This window comes from Hypomesus nipponensis, chromosome 26 (genome assembly GCF_054491055.1).
Source record: "Hypomesus nipponensis isolate SF chromosome 26, ASM5449105v1, whole genome shotgun sequence".
NCBI classification, from domain to species: Eukaryota; Metazoa; Chordata; class Actinopteri; order Osmeriformes; family Osmeridae; genus Hypomesus; species Hypomesus nipponensis.
The window spans coordinates 1,968,640-1,986,536 of NC_140386.1; the positions used below are offsets into that span (position 1 = coordinate 1,968,640).

Consider the following 17,897-nt stretch of genomic DNA (forward strand, 5'->3'; position numbering starts at 1 on the left):
CCTGGGCACTACTTTTTAAAATCATTTTTGCATAGACAACACTCTTATGGACTTTATGTTAAAAGTTTCCACAAAATATCATGCATTTTTTGGTCACGATCCATAAATGTATGTAATTGTAAATGTAAAAAACCTAATTCTTATGCTGCTGGTTTTGCTTGTAACTTTATTTTCATTCATTTTAGCAACACAAAATATCTCTCAAACTGTCATTTATACATGCACCTAAACATTTGAGACAGTTCATACCCTTCATGTGTTTTCATTAAATGTAACTAGAAAACAAGTAGTTTGTTCTGCATCTTTATTTAATCTTGCCCTACTATATAGTATGATTTTTATTGAATCATCAATAACTGACTGCACACAAGGTGATTACGACCATGTAATGATAGAAATAGAAAACAGTTTAATAACATTAAATGCATGTGTAGTGCACAATGATTAGCCCTCAAAGACTTTGTGAGGGTTTACAAAAGGCTACCGTACTGCACAAAGTCAATATGACTATTGATATATGTACACGTTATTTTAGTGTCTGCTATAAAGAGTGTAAAGGGTGACACAATAAAAGTAACGCTTTTGTCTACACTGCGCTGTCTTGGTCTTGCACCTAGCATCTTGGATTTCATAATGGTTGGGTGTGATGCATGGGGATGTATTGCATGCTCCAAATAGGGAGTCGTGATGTAGGCTACAGCTTCCCAGCTGATAGTGAGAGGAGAAAGAGGTGGTTTGCTAAAGTCAACAGAAGCAAACTCAATATAACTCAATAACAACTACAATTAAAAGCATAGTAATGATAAAAAATACTGTGGTTTAAATATAAGACAGCCCACTCCATCACATTTTCCCTTATCCAGCTCTCTCTCATCCAGTGTTCTCCCATCCAGCGCTCCTTTGTCCAGTGGTCTGACATCTACCTTCAAGGCACTGGGCCTCCTTTTCAGCTCACATTAACCTCAGTAGCAATGCCAGACTGCAAGGGTCATAAATGCACACACACACACACACATAAACAGACAGTAAGCTGTAACGATAGTCACATGATGGACTGAATGTTACAATGGTCTCTAACTCATAGTTAGCTTAGTAAATATTCACTTTATGAATAGATTAACCATGTTGTACTCTGTTCTTTGATGGTTCCTTGACACTGTATAATATCATCCGATTTCTTACTGTACCAACTCCCAGACTATGGTGCAAATAAGCGACCACAGTTATGGATTAATAATTAAATACAGTTTCCTCTCACACAAACTTGTTTGTGGGCATTAGTTTTGCAATACATATAAATAGTGCACTAAATTAGCTAGCTACACTTAACATTACATAAAAAGGTCATCACTCACTTCGTAGCACATTGTTTTTGCTAAGTTCTGGCTTCTACATTTCAAGCTAGCATCAAAAAATCTCAGCACTTTAAGATACTGAAAGGTTAAATGTACTAAATGCCAGAAAATGGGCCAAGAACTTCATACAACTTCATACAGCTCCATCATACAGTACAGTACAACTGTTCCTCAACAACAATGCTGATTTCAAAGTTCTACTACTAACTTACAAATCTCTGCATGGATTGGCACCACTGTACCTCTCCAGTCTCCTTGCAACCTATTGCCCCGCAAGGACACTAAGATCTCAAGATGCCGGCTATCTGGTGGTTCCCAAAATTAAGAAAAAAAAGGCTGGAGGTAGGGCGTTCTCATATAGGGCACCTCTGCTCTGGAACAAATTACCTGTTTTAATTAAGGAGGCTGATACAGTTTTGACATTTAAAATTAGGTTAAAAACTTTCTTGTTTAGTCAATTCTACAATTGTTAAAGGTAAGTATGCGTAAACCTTGGGTGCGTGTTTGCCTATGTGTGTATCACATGTAATTTTTAATTGGAGCTTATATGTTCATATTGCCACATCTAATTACATCTACATGTTACAAATAAAGTAAATCTGTTACTGTATATTGTTACTGTTATAGTTTCCGATGCTGTATATTGTTACTGTTATAGTTTTTGTTATTTGTTGGAGACAACGGGGGACGGGTTGTTTTCATCCTTATTCGTATAACATTTACATTTAGTCATTTAGCAGACGCGCTTATCCAGAGCGACTTACAGTAAGTACAGGGACATTCCCCCCGAGGCAAGTAGGGTGAAGTGCCATGCCCAAGGACACAACGTCATTTGGCACAGCGGGGAATCGATCCGGCAACCGTCTGATTACTAGCCCCCTGGAACAGATTTCATGTTCCAACCGAGGGAGGCTGTCACTGTCTTGGTGTGTGGGGCTGCATCAAATACCCCCTTTTTGCTCTGTTAAATTGCTGCACTAGTCCACACTTGACCGGTGGGGATCTCATTCTATTATGAGTGTAACTGTTAGCTGGTCCTGGCATCCTCTAATCCCTGCTCTCCCCTCTCTGCCCCCCCCCCCCCCCCCCCCCCCCCCACACACACATCTCTTGGGTGTGGGAGGTTTGAGCTGTCAGCACCTGCCTGGTCGTTGGTTGGCCAACGCTGGACCTCGTTGTCAACCGGAAACCAGTCTCCATGATGGCCAACAGCGAGTCTCCCGGTCCTGTCCTACATCTATAAAGTTCAACAATGGATTTTGGTGTTTCAAAGCCCATTGACACTGTATCACTATGTTTAGCCCGTGTTCTGCTGCTCTCTCACCAATCGTCTCTGGAGGAGGGGATCCCTCTCTGAATTGCTCCTCCCATGGTTTCTTCAATTTTTTCTCCTGTTGGGAGTTTTTCTGGGAGTTTTTCCTTGTCTTCCTTTAGGGTTTAGGTTGGTTGAGGGGCAGTTCTATGGGCGTATGTGAAACCTTCTGTGACATGCTTGCGTGTAAAAAGGGCTATACAAATACATTTGATTTGATGATTCTGTGTTTGCTAGCTCGCTCTAGTTCTACAGTACAGTACCATGAACGTAAAGGCAATCAATTGACGCAACTCTTTCTCTTTATGACTCTGCATACAGCTAAATGGTATAAATTGGTATCCAGAGCCTCAACGCGAAAAAGTAAAACATCTTGACTAGCACTTTTTTAGCAAGGTTAGCTAGCCTCTCAAATCTCTGGCTATCTGTTGCGTGTGTGCAGTCTTTTGTTTACTAAGGTAGTCATAGCAACCCCAGGCATGGAAAGTCCATCTCTGATACCGATCAACCAATGGGGTGAAGGTGACAACGTGACATACATTGATTGACACCTTATCTCATTAGCTTAAGGACAAGGAAATACAGAAATGAATGTACACAGAAATAAATAAATACAGAAATAAATTTCCACAGAAATAAAAATGAAAAAATACAGAAATAAATGGCCATGTAAATAAATAAATACATAATTCATATTTCTTCATACATTTATTTTTATATATTTAAATTTGTTATGTATAAATATATTTATTTATACATTTGTTTATTTATTCATTTATTTTTAGCATTTTGGCAGGTTTGGTTTTCCATACTAGCCAGCTACGATGTCAAATAGGCCTACATTGGAGCATGCAGTCGAGCATGCACACACACAGCCCAGCCAACACATATTTACAACTCGATTGAACAATTTAATTACCAGGCTGTGACCGCCTACTGAAAAAAAAAGGCTAGATAATCAGTGTGGGACTAGTTTAAGTCCACTCGTGTACTTTTTTTGAAGGTAAAGTCACAAATCAAATCGTTGAAGTCAATTTGGCGAAGCAAGTCAAACTCGGTTGACATCACCTTCATGCGAAGCCATTGTTTTTGCTTTGATACCGGCGTTGTATCTAGCCTGGTCCTAACCAGACCCTCGTACATTTCATTTGTACAGAGGGTCTGGGATCTCTCCATTGACAAACGTTAACTTCCTTGAAGGCGGGTCCTCTGTTGAAGTTTAAAAATATTGGAACCCCCCAGAGCCACTCTGATTTGCCATAACCAATCGCAAGCGTTCGCCTTAGCCAACTCCTTCACCACTACTGTAACGGAGCTAGCTGCCGTAGCTGGAAAACCAAAATGTTCTCGAATCCGGTGGGGAGGAGGGCCACAACATCATGGCCACCAACAAAACTCGGCGAGGAATGTTCTTGCTCCGGCTTTAACCTATGAATATTCGGCAGCGTTGCCACAACCGCAGAATAGTTTCACTTGCATCTTTCTCCGCCGCCATTACTGAACTACTCAAACTAGTGCACAACATTAACGTCATCGTTCTCTGCCACTCCCTCTGTTCGCTGATTGGACCTACAAAAAATGTGTTTCTGGAATTTGACTTCAGAGCCGAGCTCCCAGACCTAGTACAGAAGCAAAATCCAAATTGAGCGGAAGTACGTAGGACGACAGAGCCAGGCTACGTTGTATCACCCGATGCATGATTCTCTGGATTGGCACCCCCTCGCGGGAGCGCGCGCAAATCAAAGAGTGAAGGATTTTGTCTAGATATAGCAACCAAACAAAGGGGAGACAGAAGTCTCACAATATATTTTCTTTGTTATAGAATTCAAGAGAAGAATGTTGGTTATCTGTGTAAATATCAGAGGCTATTTTCAACTCAGAATCCTTAAAATTTCCAAACCATGTATTTTGTGTAGCAGGTTCAAAGTATTTCACATGGCTCTTCATACTAATGTATAGCTTCAAAGGTATGCGATTTTTATGTAGTTAGCCTGCGCGTAGGGTGGGTTACTCAGACTGGTCGAAAACAACAGCCTTCTGTTCCAGAAGAGGCTATCTGCTGTCCTGAAAAGGGACCAAAGTTTCACATGCCTATAGCCTACAAAAGACAAGTACTAAAAACGATTTATTAATTATGTATCAACATCGAAAGAACCATCAAACCCTTCTTTAAGAAAGGAAATATTACTCTTATTGTTAAAGTCAATTATATAAATGAAAAAATAAAACATAATAATCCCACACCTACCATAGACTATTCTGTTTTCCGACCCGTCCACCCTATACATACACATTGGTATTAAATTGATGCTATTAAATGTACATAATGCTGGAGTAGAAGGGAAGAAATGTATACGGGGGGGGAGCATTTCATGGCAGGCCTTGTTTTCCATTTGATCAAAGTGCAATGCACTCCCTGCTTACACTGACTAGGAAAGTGTCACATCTCTGAAACTTACTGTGCTTACTCATACTAGTGCCCCTAAGTGTACAGTAAGAATTTTTGATGCTGGGATATACAGAACAGACAATAGAGGGGGGTGCATCTCACGACAGGCTTAATGCACCCCCTTTTAACTCTGACTAGGAAAGTGTCACATGCCTGAAACTTACATACATGTTTTCACTTCTACTCCAGCATTATGTACATTATGTACATACATAATAGCATCAATTTAATACCAATACATGTGTAGGTGGTGAATTGAAAGGCCAGAGACGCTTGGTGTTTGTCCCTGGCTTGGGAACCATAATTCACTTTTGGTTACATTCTCGAGGAGATAATTGACTTGTTAATATCTGACTCCAATTTTAGAAATGTACACAAGTGCGTTACCTTGTGCGTTACCTAGGGAGTCGGATGGCTGAGCGGTTAGGGAATCGGACTAGCAATCTGAAGGTTGCCAGATCGATTACCGGCCGTGCAAAATGACATTGTGTCCACTTCACCCTACTTGCCTCGGGGGGAATGTCCCTGTACTTACTGTAAGTCCCTTTGGATAAGAGCGTCTGCAAAATGACTAAATGTAAATGTACCTGTAACCTTGAGCGCTAAACAGTTAATGACATGAAACTCTGACGTAGGTAAAAATCGTCTGCTTGATCAGAGCACCAAACCTAAAGTATGCGTGTTCCCTAATCAGTCGTTTATCTCTACTATAATATGGATTTAACGACCTAGTAGGATATGTAATCGATCACTCAGAGGCTCCGGTAAATTCCTTCGGAGCGTGGAGATCCACTGTAAGTGACTCAGAGGCCTGAAGTTAAAACCTACTCCAAAAGTCTATGTTTACAATCAGTTAGCCGCATCAACCAGACTAGATCACAGTTTTCACCGCCGTAGCTTGATAGATACGTTTCAAGGAGAACAAGTTACTTCAAAACGCACAATAATAGTTTATTATCTAAAGAGTAAGATAATCAATACAATGATACTGAAATATCATCAAATGCAAAACATACCTTCAGAGCAATGGTTAACAAAGAGATTCACAATGAAGACTAGGCACCTAACGCACCGGAGCTGTATCGTAAACAGAAGTGATTGGTAAAACATCTCCCTGTATACACCCAAACCTGACCAAAATGGGGACGCCGGTCACATGGCTGAAAAGTTGTCTAACGCACACAAATTCAAATTGGATCATTAATCAAGGCTGCAATCAAGGCTGCAGTAGACCAAGTGGTGCCCTTGCAAGACAAGGGAATATGTTAAGCACATGTTGGTTACAGTATTACAATTATTACTAAAATGTAATACATAAAATAAGAAACAATCATATCAAACATGACATTAAAAGCTGTTTAGTACGATATTTACAAGAAACACAACTTTTACTGATAATTTCAGAGTCTTCCTCTGTCTACCTTCCTCTGCAACTGTTGAGACCACCTCTCCAGAGGTGTGTCATTAAGGTGGGATTGTCATTTTAGCATTCATGCAAATCAACGACTGTCCCAGACGAGTGTATGGGTGACCAGTGACAAATGGGCTGCCAAGACAGCCCTACACATGTGTATGTATAGGGTGGACGGGTCTGAAAACAGAATAGTCGACACTGTAAAAAATAACAGGTTTTTTTTTTTTACCATGAAATGCACTGTATTTTTACAGACATTTCCTCTTTTTCCATAAAACAATGATATGCGTGCGGATTTACCAATATTTACAGTAAAATTAATGTTACACCCTTAAAATTAGAGGTGTTTTAACTTTATTTAAGATAACATAGATATTATGTTTATTTCATAACAATTCATTGTAATTGTACAGATTCAAATGTAATTTTACATGACATGGGAGGTAATATTTTACAGATTTTTTCAGGTTAATAATAATGGACTAATGCATGTGAAATTACAAAAATCAGTGGTCATTGGGTTTTCTTTAAAATTGTTGTTTTATATCTTTTAAAGTAGCTAGTAATGTTTGTATAGATACAAAAAGTAATTTATTGTTAATCCCAGTGCTGAGAATAACCAGCAGAAAAAGATGCACCCATGCTTCCCCTGGCAGGACAGAAATATATATTTGGTCCAGTACTCCTTTCATGATTTCAATGCATGCATTGTCACCAAGCTTGCCTCATAGGTTTTAAAAAAGGCCGGTAGAATTTGTAACACAAGTGGGCCTAATGTAAGTTTGATGGTCATTCCCACAAAATTATCTAGGGCTGCCGAGGAATTAATTATGACATTTTCAAATTCATTTCCTAGGAGATTAGAAACAGTAAGTATATTGTTATTAATTCTAGTGAACTATAGAAAACTTTGTTAAATCAATAATGAATAGCAATATAATGATTGGACAGTACAAATATTTATCTCGGAGGCAACGTTGAATGTTTATTTTTGAATGAGGGAATTCACACATGCGCAGTGGTTGTAGCTTCTCCCAACTGGCACTGCCGCACCTGGCGCGAAAAACGGACAAGAATGGAGTTTTCAACTGTGCTGCTGCAGAAGTTAAAGGATTCAGGAATTATACTGACTAAAGAAGAGACAAAGAGATTTAGAGGTACCGTGAATGTTAAGCTGATATAGTGCGTGAAATGTTCTTTACAACCTTTTTTGTCAAAACGGAATGGACTTTCACCAAACTGAAGGCAAATTGCTAGCTGAGTTTAGCATTATTTAGAGTGACTATTAGCTAGCTCAGGGGTTAGAGGAGCTCAGCTAGCTATCTAATGTCAGTTAATTAAATCTGCCATTTGCCATCCTAAAATTCGGTTAACGTTATGACCTGCATGACTCTAATGTGTTGCTTTATAGACCATCTTTACTGTAACGTTATGTTGATTCTATATTCTTTTCCTTTTACCTCAGTATAATGTTAGCTGCTGTCCAATCCCGACCGCTGTAAACTACTATTGTCCGGTCTTTTTGCCACCATTTTCTTTTGCAATCGCTAGCAAAGTGTAAGTAGTATTATTTTAGGCATATCAAATAATCTACGTGTCAAATTTCATAAACATATATGGACGTTTACATGTCTAAATAATTTAGGAAAGTAACATTGATGAGAGAAAGCCGAAAGACCACTCCGGCGACGCTCAGGCGACAATCTTAACTTTGAAAAGTGTTTTTGTATTGTCATCATTCTGCTTCTACGGGTTAGCATACAAGTGTATTTTTTGAATGCTAGTTTAACATTACTTTGTAGGCCTATAGCCAATGCCGAAATACATCATCATTAGGCTGGACCCCGAAATTGTGAATTTCATTGATCCCTGTCAGGGAACTAAGTAATTTGTTTACAGATGGCATGAAAAAAATTGTATAAGTAGTTTACCGATTGTTTCCAACGTGGACATGTGCACATGAAGATATCGATTTAAACGTTTACATTTTTAAAAGGGCAAATTTGTAGGACTACTAAAACGTCGCCTCAGAAAACGTAAACAAATCCCCCGTCTCCTTGACAACCTGCCACGTCGCCCTGATAAGAACGAAGCCTGCTATTAAAAAGAGTTTAAAAAATACTTTTTGTCTAACGTTACATGACATGAGCTATAATATACTTTGAGCACTTGCCGTCAGACCTCCGTTGATCACGTGTGGGTTATCTAATGTCACATAGACAGCAAAACATCAAAGCGAGACGCGATGACAGCCGGCTACTTATTTGACATAATTAGCATTAGCATTAACATTAACAATGAAGTGCAGTATACATGTTGCCTCGAAGACAAAAAGCCAAATATCCCTATTCTCAAAAGCAAGTTGGGCATTATTTGTTCAGTGTGCCCAGAAATGGGTTTATCTCAACACAGCTGAGAGTTTGATTGCTGAAAAAGCAATAGCGAAATTTAATTTGACGGAGACGTGGCGAGACCAAGATGTGCCAGTTAATGTGGGCTTCCATAGGGAGTGCTACATGCTCTTCGCTAATAAAGAGCACATTGTAAGAGCATGTAGGAAAGAAAAGGCAGCCAAAGATACTGAAGGTATGTATAAAAAAAACATCAATTTTACCAATTCTCTATTAAGATAATTTTGTATTGGTGCTTCATGTAACTGTTATACGTGTATTGTAGTTGGTTTTAAAATGTTTGTTAAATAAACCTCATACTACCAGTGAATCTTAATTACACAATAATAAATTTATATTTTTGAACACTTTGTATCTTAAATTTTTTATTGAAAAGCTGGACATTTAACAAGGGCAAAAAGCATCGATTCAATATTAGATTACAGGTTGACAATGAATTGAACACAAAAGTCCTTGTTTTTTTTTTAGGAAAGTAAAAAAAAAAAGACATGAAATGGTTTTCTTCCAATTCTAAACATTGAGATTACTAGATTAAAAGTAACAACCTTTGATAAACATGCTTTGTCCCCTTTTTTCTGTCCCCTACATATGTAGATAAAGCCCAACTACTGCCAGTGGAAGTCAGTGATGACACTGCATCCAAAGTCCGGGTTTTGCGTTCTGCATCAGATGGCCCAAGCCTCCCAAAAAGAGCTTCCCATCTCTTGTCTGTTGGATGCCTAATATGCAGAAAGAACCAATACATTACTAACAGTCACAGCAGAAAAAGGTCAAAAGAAAAAACTTGCTCAGTGTGAAACACTAACTGCCGGTAAGCTACTTGTTGCTGCAGAGGAACGGAGGGATGAAAGTGTACTAATGCACATACGTGGGAGGGATCTTGTAGCTTCAGAGGCCATGTATCATTTGAGCTGCTACAGACATTATATAAGACATCTGGCCAAAATTCCTCAAAAGGGAAATCCAGAAAGCAATCCATATCAGGCAGGCTACACCCATTTCTGCAAGTCAGTGGTGGAAAAAAGGTTAGGGTTACAAGCAATACCAAGAATTCCAATGTTACTCAGGGATTGGCAAAAATGTATTTTGAAATAAGACAAAATATTCAAGCTGTAAAGGTATATGAATAAAAATACAAATTACAGCAACCATGACATGTATCAAAATAAACAATATTTTGTATTTTGAATTTTAAAAATAGTAAAACATTTGATCATAATTAACAGCTCTTCACTAGACATGGTTTGGACTTGCCTGAGAAAACCAATGAGAGAGTCATCTTTCACTTGCCATGTGTCTTAAAGGGGCAATTGACTGTTTTTTGGGGGGTATTTCACACTGTTCCTTAAGGTCTCCAAATAGGGTATGTAACATTGGTTGGGTTGAAATTGGCCCGGGTGCTATTCTATGCCCACTGACAGATCCTCTGAAATGTTCCCGGGAGCAAAAAACATTAGCTTTTCTTCTTTTATGGTATGCTCATTAATATTTAGATGAGCTGCGCGCTGATTGGTTGGTTTTCAACGCGTGAAGCTGGGGAGCAAAAACGCAACACGGCAAACAGCAGCACTCGCTGAAACACCGAAGTTGGAGACTTGAAATAAAAACGTGCAAATAAATCTATTGTGTCTACACAACACTGTTTTCAACAGATTGACTATATATCATTTGAAATGATAACATTACTTGTTTCCACTTCTGTTGTTGAAGCAAACTGGATTGACTTGGGTGGGTAGAACGTTAGGCTACAGCTTAGCAACCAAACCATATCCTGATTCTACTCGGCTTCAGTTAGCTAGCTAGCTCTAAATTACTTGCTGAAAAATAACATGACCAAGATCTAGACAAACATGCATCTTGAATTGTAGATTTACATTACACAGGTTATTTATTTGAATGAAACACAGTCAGGAACATGAATCATGTTGGCCCCATTGCCAATAAACTAAGCTAAATTATCACACATTCTACCTATGCTCTTGCGTTAGCAAGCTAAACTTGTTTACATGCCTACAGTCTAGGTGTTACTAGTAACAGTTACTAGCAATGCTACCGTATCCTGTATCAAGCCTGCCTTTTTCCAGTTCTTTCAAATAGATTATCTAGACAGGCGTAAGCAATAATCCAGACTGCTGTTCGTTTTTCTGGTTATTTTTCGGAAGCTTCCCTTCTAATGCCGACTACAGCTAGTCTAGCTAGAGTCATTTGATGTGTGTAGAAACTTAATTAGCATTCTACCTGGTATGCTATATTATACAGGAAACGTTAGCATTGCTAATAACTGTTAGCACAACATCATACTGTCCTTATAGGCGGTTGCAATGAGCATACGGTCGGAACAGCACCTCTTTCCAGGTTCAGCTTCCTAGCAAATCCTGCTTGCAATTGTCCAAGGTTGTCAAAACTGTCTTGGGTGAAATGTTCAGAGCAAATGAATGATTGAGTGTTGAACTTCGCCGGGATCTTCTCATAGACAACAGCAGCCATGCCTGTTGAATGTTTGGCTCCTTGGGAAGACTGTGAGTGTTAGCCTTCACTGTACAGCCTGGAACACAGCATTTACGACCGTGGTCCATTTTCAATATCCTTGTTATAATTCAAAACGTTATTCTTTGTAATTCCTTATAAGTAGCCTACACAGAGCAGCGCACAGCTAAACTAGTATCGGAGATAGACGCTACCCCAGGCTGGTTTGGATGTAAATTCGGGGGCGTGACAAAGATACAGACCAGAGCCAAAAAGGGCGGTCCCAGGTCTTACGTCAGACCGGTAGCTTTGTTGAAAAGCTAGCGTTTTACAGCCAAATTTTTTCTTTTTGAGATTTGAATAGGAAAGAGGTGTCAATGGACTTTGATATTCATGGTATGTTCATTTTACCCACCGAACTGTTGTTATTCAACTATGACAAGGTAAAATCGGTTTTGCAGTCAATTGCCCCTTTAAAGAGTTTCTTGATTGAAGAACTTCATGCAAATATTTTTTTTCATTATAGTGGATTACAACCTTGATCCGTCTTGCTGTATAATGAGGATTGATCATGTTATATGGGAGTTACACTGAATATTCAGTACAATATGTGCTATTGCTGAGGTCAACCCATTAAATGTGCCTTTTGGGCATAAGAGTGCCCACCAAGGTGAATTGTCTTAGAAATAAAATACTTTTCTTAATGTAACGCCAAAGTAACTTAACGCCGTACTCTGTAAAGCAAGTAACTAAGTAAAGTAACTATTTACTTTACAAGGAATGTAACTAGTAACTGTAATTAGTTACTTAAAAAAGTAACGTTAGCCAACACTGATGAACACAATGCTATGCTTTGAACATGTGACAGTGTGTTACAAGTACTGACTGTTTCGAGTTTTATCTAGAGTTTTGAAAAAGGACATTAAGGTTCTGAAATTTGTGTCAAAGTGATTGTAAAAAACGGTAAAATTGCAAGCCTTTGAACCTATACATTATATGAAGATCCATGTGAAATACTTTGAACCTTCTACACTTTACTTTTCCTTTTGAAATTTTAAGGATTTTGAGTTGAAAATAGCATCTGACATTTACACAGATAACCCACGTTCTTCTCTTGAATTCTGTAACAACGAAAGTATAATGTGAGACGTCTCTCTTTTGTTTGGTTGCGATATCAAGATGAAATCCTTCACGCTTTTATTCGCGTGTGCTCCCGCGAGGGGGTGTCAATTCAGAAAGTCTTGCATCGGGTGATACAACACCGGCAACGACACGTGACGCTAAGAGAACGTGAACTTAACTACAAGCGGGTAAATGCATCAAAAAGATATATATTTTTGTTGTGTTTTGTTTTTATCTCCCGTGCCGGGGACCCTAGTGGCCGGGGCCCGGGGCAGCAGTCCCTCCTGCCCATTGCACAAACACGGCCCTGGGGGGGGGGGAACACTACTCCTCAACGTTGTGCGTCAGCTAAAAGTAAAATGCATTTGACTGTCTTCTAGAAGCAACGGTGCCAACTCCAGCTGCCGGACAGTCCTCCTCCTCCACCCAAGGAATGCATGGTGAGCGCAGTCAGCGCACCCCAACTTCGTAGCATGTATCCATCGTTGACAGTAATAAGGGGCCAGGCGTTTGAGGGGCCCCTAAACATTGAAAAATATTTTAGTAAATCATAGTATCAAAGTATACTTCATAACATACCTCAAAATATACCTTTTGAATACTCTAAAGTAACCTGTGTAGTGCACTTTCAGTTCATGAAGTATACATCCTAAAGTACCTCAAAGTATACTTTGGAATACTTGCAAGTGCAATTTCAAGTACAGATTTTTACTGTCGCTAGGACACATTTCTCAATACTTAAGTCACGTTTTCAAAACTCTAAACACAGTGAGCACAACAGAAGTACATGTGGGCTAAACTGTGGATCATTTATTGTTGTTTTGGCACAAAATGCATTCATTGACTACATCTTTCAAATTACATTAATTCTTACTCACTTCGACACAACTGCCAAAACTTTATGTACCTACAGGCCAATATGCACATGCTAACATACTGTTTTCAAAACTGTTAAACTGTTGATATTGTAATGAAATATATTTCAAATCAAAAATAAAATGCTATAAAATGATCTCTATGGAAGGGTTGTGGTAGGTGAGGAAAGGGATGCAGAGGGAAGAAACCAGCCAACATTTGTATGGAACAATGTTGGATTTCACCACTCCTGTGCAGTCACGGAGTGGTTTGCAGCCCATCCCAGAATGGTGTCACTTTTTTCTTCCCACCTCACTCTCCATTCCTCAACTCCATAGAATAATCATTTTCCTCATGCAGGTGGAAGGTTTACTGTATGACCACCATCCACATGATCAAATGTCCCTCCTGGACGCAATGAATGCTGAATGCCTGGATATTGTCAGGGATGGATCAGGCATGCCAGATGATCCTTTCCTAGGTTTATTGCCCTAGATGACATAAGATGTGATGTGGATGAGAACATATGGCTAAATGCAGAAGATTACAGTAGCATTCCTATTGTATCTGCATCGGTGTGTATACAAATTCTTGAATTCTGGAATGAGTGAGAAAAAAAGAAAGATATACAACATATTGAAGCATACTGCATCATGTCTGATTCATTCCAGTAACATATATTGCAGTGCATTCTAAACAGTAGAGAGGTGTCCTTGTTTTACATAAGAAAACTTTGTATAATGCTACCTGTTGTTAGTGATTTTTAGGTCATTGTTTTGTGGGTGACAAAGTATGTTTGTTGGCTGTCAACCTTTGCTAGTGTTATGGAAGAGTGAGTGTAGCATGTGTGACCTACAAATTTTGAATTCATTGGGTGTGCACAATGTCAGCACACGTTAGCAACAACGCATAGATACAACGTTCTAGTAAGACAGCGATATCAGCTTTTTCCTCTGCATTAGTACCGTAGCTTAAAGTCTAGGAAAGTTGAGGCTATTTTTCGCTAGGTACCTATAAACCTAGCTAAAAGTCTTGGAAAGTTTAGGATATTTTTCGCTAGGTTCCTACGAACATGTCTTAATCTGCCAGACAAGTGGGTGCCCCTTCGTTCTTTTGGTGAGCAGTTTCACGAGCCCTTCTTACCCGGCGTCATGGAGCCTAGTAGCTAAATACTTATTTAGCACTAGCGTTGCTACTGTATCCCTGCCTGTGTTTGAGCTGTTGTGCTGTTATACTCGGCAAGTATAGTGTTGTGGTGTCGGAGGACTGATCGAAAAGTGCATCATACATTTAAGTCATTTAGCTAAGACATGTACAGTACATAATGTCACATTAAATAATGTATCAAACTCAAGCTTATATGGTGCGTTGCAGGGGCGATTCTAGGATAAGACCTTTAGGGGTGCTCAGCCCCCAATGAGAATGTGATATGAATACAGTGCCTTGTAAAAGTGCTAAACGTAAACCCCCTTGCTAATATAAATCCCTAATTTCACTGGATAACAATTAATACATGTATGTATTATTATGCAAAATATTAAATGAAAAAACTAAGTATGTCCCTTTCTTCATGAACTACCAGCATCAAATGATAATAAACAATATATTTAAGAAAATATTAAAAAAATATTAGGAGTGCCTTGAGCACTCCTAAAAAGGATCTAAAATTGCCACTGAATTGTACCCTCTTCAGTTACATTAATAAATGCATTGCAGGTTAATATAAGGTGTGCCCCTTAATTTTCTGCTTGCGCTCCTAAAATTTTCAGTCAGGGGCTACTGTGCTCCTAGTAAAAAAAGTTAGTCTGGAGCCCTGCTCTGTGGGAAGACGTTATCGCTCTGGATAATAGCGTCTGCTAAATGATTGATTGCTAAATGACTGAATGTTATCGTTTCACCGGAGCAATACCAGCCTAAAGTAACCTATACCACCTCACCGCGAAGCATGCGTTGGTCGGCGAGGGGAGTTCCTGTAGAATTTGCCAAACAACCCTCACTGAACAGCGTAGGGCCCTCACTAAGTCTGCCTGTGACAAGGTGACTAGCACAGTTGCCAAATGTATTGCAAAAAGCTGTCGACTGATTGATATTGTTGAGGACGAGGGGTTCACCAAAGTTTTGCGAGTGGCAACGGGTGACTCGAACATCAAGGTACCGCAAAATCAAAGATGCACAGTAATGACAAAAATTCGGAAAATCGGTAATATGTAATTAATCATGATTAATCCAGAGAAAACTGTGATTAATTTGATTAAATTTTTTAATCATTTCACAGCCCTACTTTAAAGTGTTCTAAATGACCTAAAAAGTGGGCCAATTCAGTTTACTTAGTACAAAAATAGTATATAAATAAGTACACTGCCAGTATACTTTAAGTACCATGATAATTGTATACTTTTTTAAACTTAAGTATACTTAAAAATTACAGTATTGGCTAAGTAAACAGCTGTTCATACTGTGAATTGAAACACAAATATATCCCCTGTATTTTGTTCCAAATACTGTAAATCACAGCTGATTCCCAACTAGCAAACACTCAGGTGTTGAGGTTCTTTCAAACGCATGACCACTTGTGACATATATGGTCATGCGTTTGAAAGAACCTCAACACCTGAGTGTTTCCTAGTTGGGAATCAGCTGTAATTTACAGTATTTGGAACAAAATACAGGGGATATATTTGTGTTTCAATTCACAGTATGAACAGCTGTTTACTTAGCCAATACTGTAATTTTTAAGTATACTTAAGTATACTTAAGTATACTTAAGTAAAAAAACTTAAGTAAAAAAAAGTGGTCAAAGAGGACGTCTTTGGGAAAAAAACAATATAAAGCAACGAAGAAAGTAAGAATAATGCCTACATGAGGGAGAGGAAGACAAGTACCAGGACAAGGGAGAGGAGAGGGAGAAGGGCAAGGGAGAGAGAGGAGTTGGAATGTGTGGTGGCGCTCAGAAAAGGGCCAGAGCTAAGGTAACTTATGAAATTCTGTAAATGGCCGCAATTTTGCATATTTCTTGCAGTAATGTCCTGTTGCAAATGAAGCCTTTAATGCAGCAATTATGTTTCTGTTTTATTTTTTTCAATACAGTAACCGTATATTCTTGTTCTGAATTTCTGCAGCAAAAGAAACTGTATGCATTTACTAAACCCAACAGAACAAAAATGTAAAGAGGCTTTAAAAAACTGCTTTGCAAAACGCAATCTATGATCCATACATTGTGAGACCTGAAACATATATAAAAGAATGCAGTTTCTGTAATTCCATCTGATCTTAGTGTTTGATATGACATTGTGCTGTGATTGACTAAATGTTCCTGTTAAAAGAGAATGTGTGTTAGTGTTTTGGTAGACATGGTGTATTTAGTGTGTTTTTGTGTTATGAAAATTTATGTTTGAGTTTAGTTTACAATGTGTGATTTTGAGCATGAAATTAATCAATTTGCCAATTGTTAGTCGTAGTTGTGTTGGTGCGTTAATAGTTTAGGAAACTTGTTAGAAGTATTAACAAGTTTGTTAATTTATAAATTATTATAGCGATTGTAAAAAACTGTAACCTCAAGTGGCCGCTGCATTTCTGCCTCAGGTTGACCTGAGCTGGGAGATAGGGAAACAGCACGGATGGGGAAAGTGTGTGGGCAGAGCGAGCAGTATGAGTTCATAACCTACACACACTTCCTTTAGTAATGTCGCCTCACTTTCATAAAGTAATTGTTGCATTTTTGTCTCTGTTGGGTGGTGATAGATTGTTGTAATGAATCAATGAAATGTGAGAATAGCAGAAAACAAGGAAAATATTAATCCACCAGTAATTTTTCCTTTTTAACGATGGAGGCATCTATTACAGTTTTTTACAATCGCTTTGACACAAATTTCAGAACCTTGATGTCCTTTTTCAAAACTCTAGATACAAAACTCAAAACAGTCGTTACTTGTAACACACACCTGCCACATGTTCAAAGCATAGCATTGTATATTCATATCTTTAAAGACACCTTGCGCATGCGGAATCATTAGTTCAAAAAATGAATTGATCATGAAACACCATAGGAACATTCACTTAGATCATCCACACACAATATACCAAAAGTTTCACCATGTAGTTGTTTGTACAATCATTAAATATTGTACAAAAAAATGTGTGATACATGTTTCATAAGACACTACATCACCATAAATGGACTAAGAGAAAATACTACAGACAGTGGAATCATCGAGCAAAATCAGAAATATATTGATGAAATACAATCAAATTACAGTAATTAATTTTTTTTTGTATCAAAGCAAACATAATTAGCTACAAAAGAAAACTATGCTACAGTATGTGAACATGTACTGCAGTGTTCCTCACTTGGCCCAAAAAACAAACAAAGCAAAATAAAGGATTGATTACTAATCTACTACATTTCCATCACCCCTGTCTTGTGGATTTGAACACAAGTTTTCATTACTGTAACATTGCAATAGATGTTTTCATTTGACAAACATCTCTGAAAGAATCTCCAGGCATGGCGAAT

General features: G+C 38.5%; 1 long non-coding RNA gene across 1 annotated transcript; it reads right to left on the reverse strand.

Moving 5' to 3' along the window:
- Positions 1–308: 308 nt before the first annotated feature.
- On the reverse strand, positions 309–3,087 carry LOC146220984 (uncharacterized). Its single transcript, XR_014750793.1, has 3 exons — positions 2,680–3,087; positions 2,496–2,592; positions 309–979 (listed from the first exon to the last, which is right to left on the reverse strand). It is a non-coding gene; the product is annotated as an uncharacterized LOC146220984 (long non-coding RNA).
- Between the last annotated feature and the right edge of the window lie 14,810 nt (positions 3,088–17,897).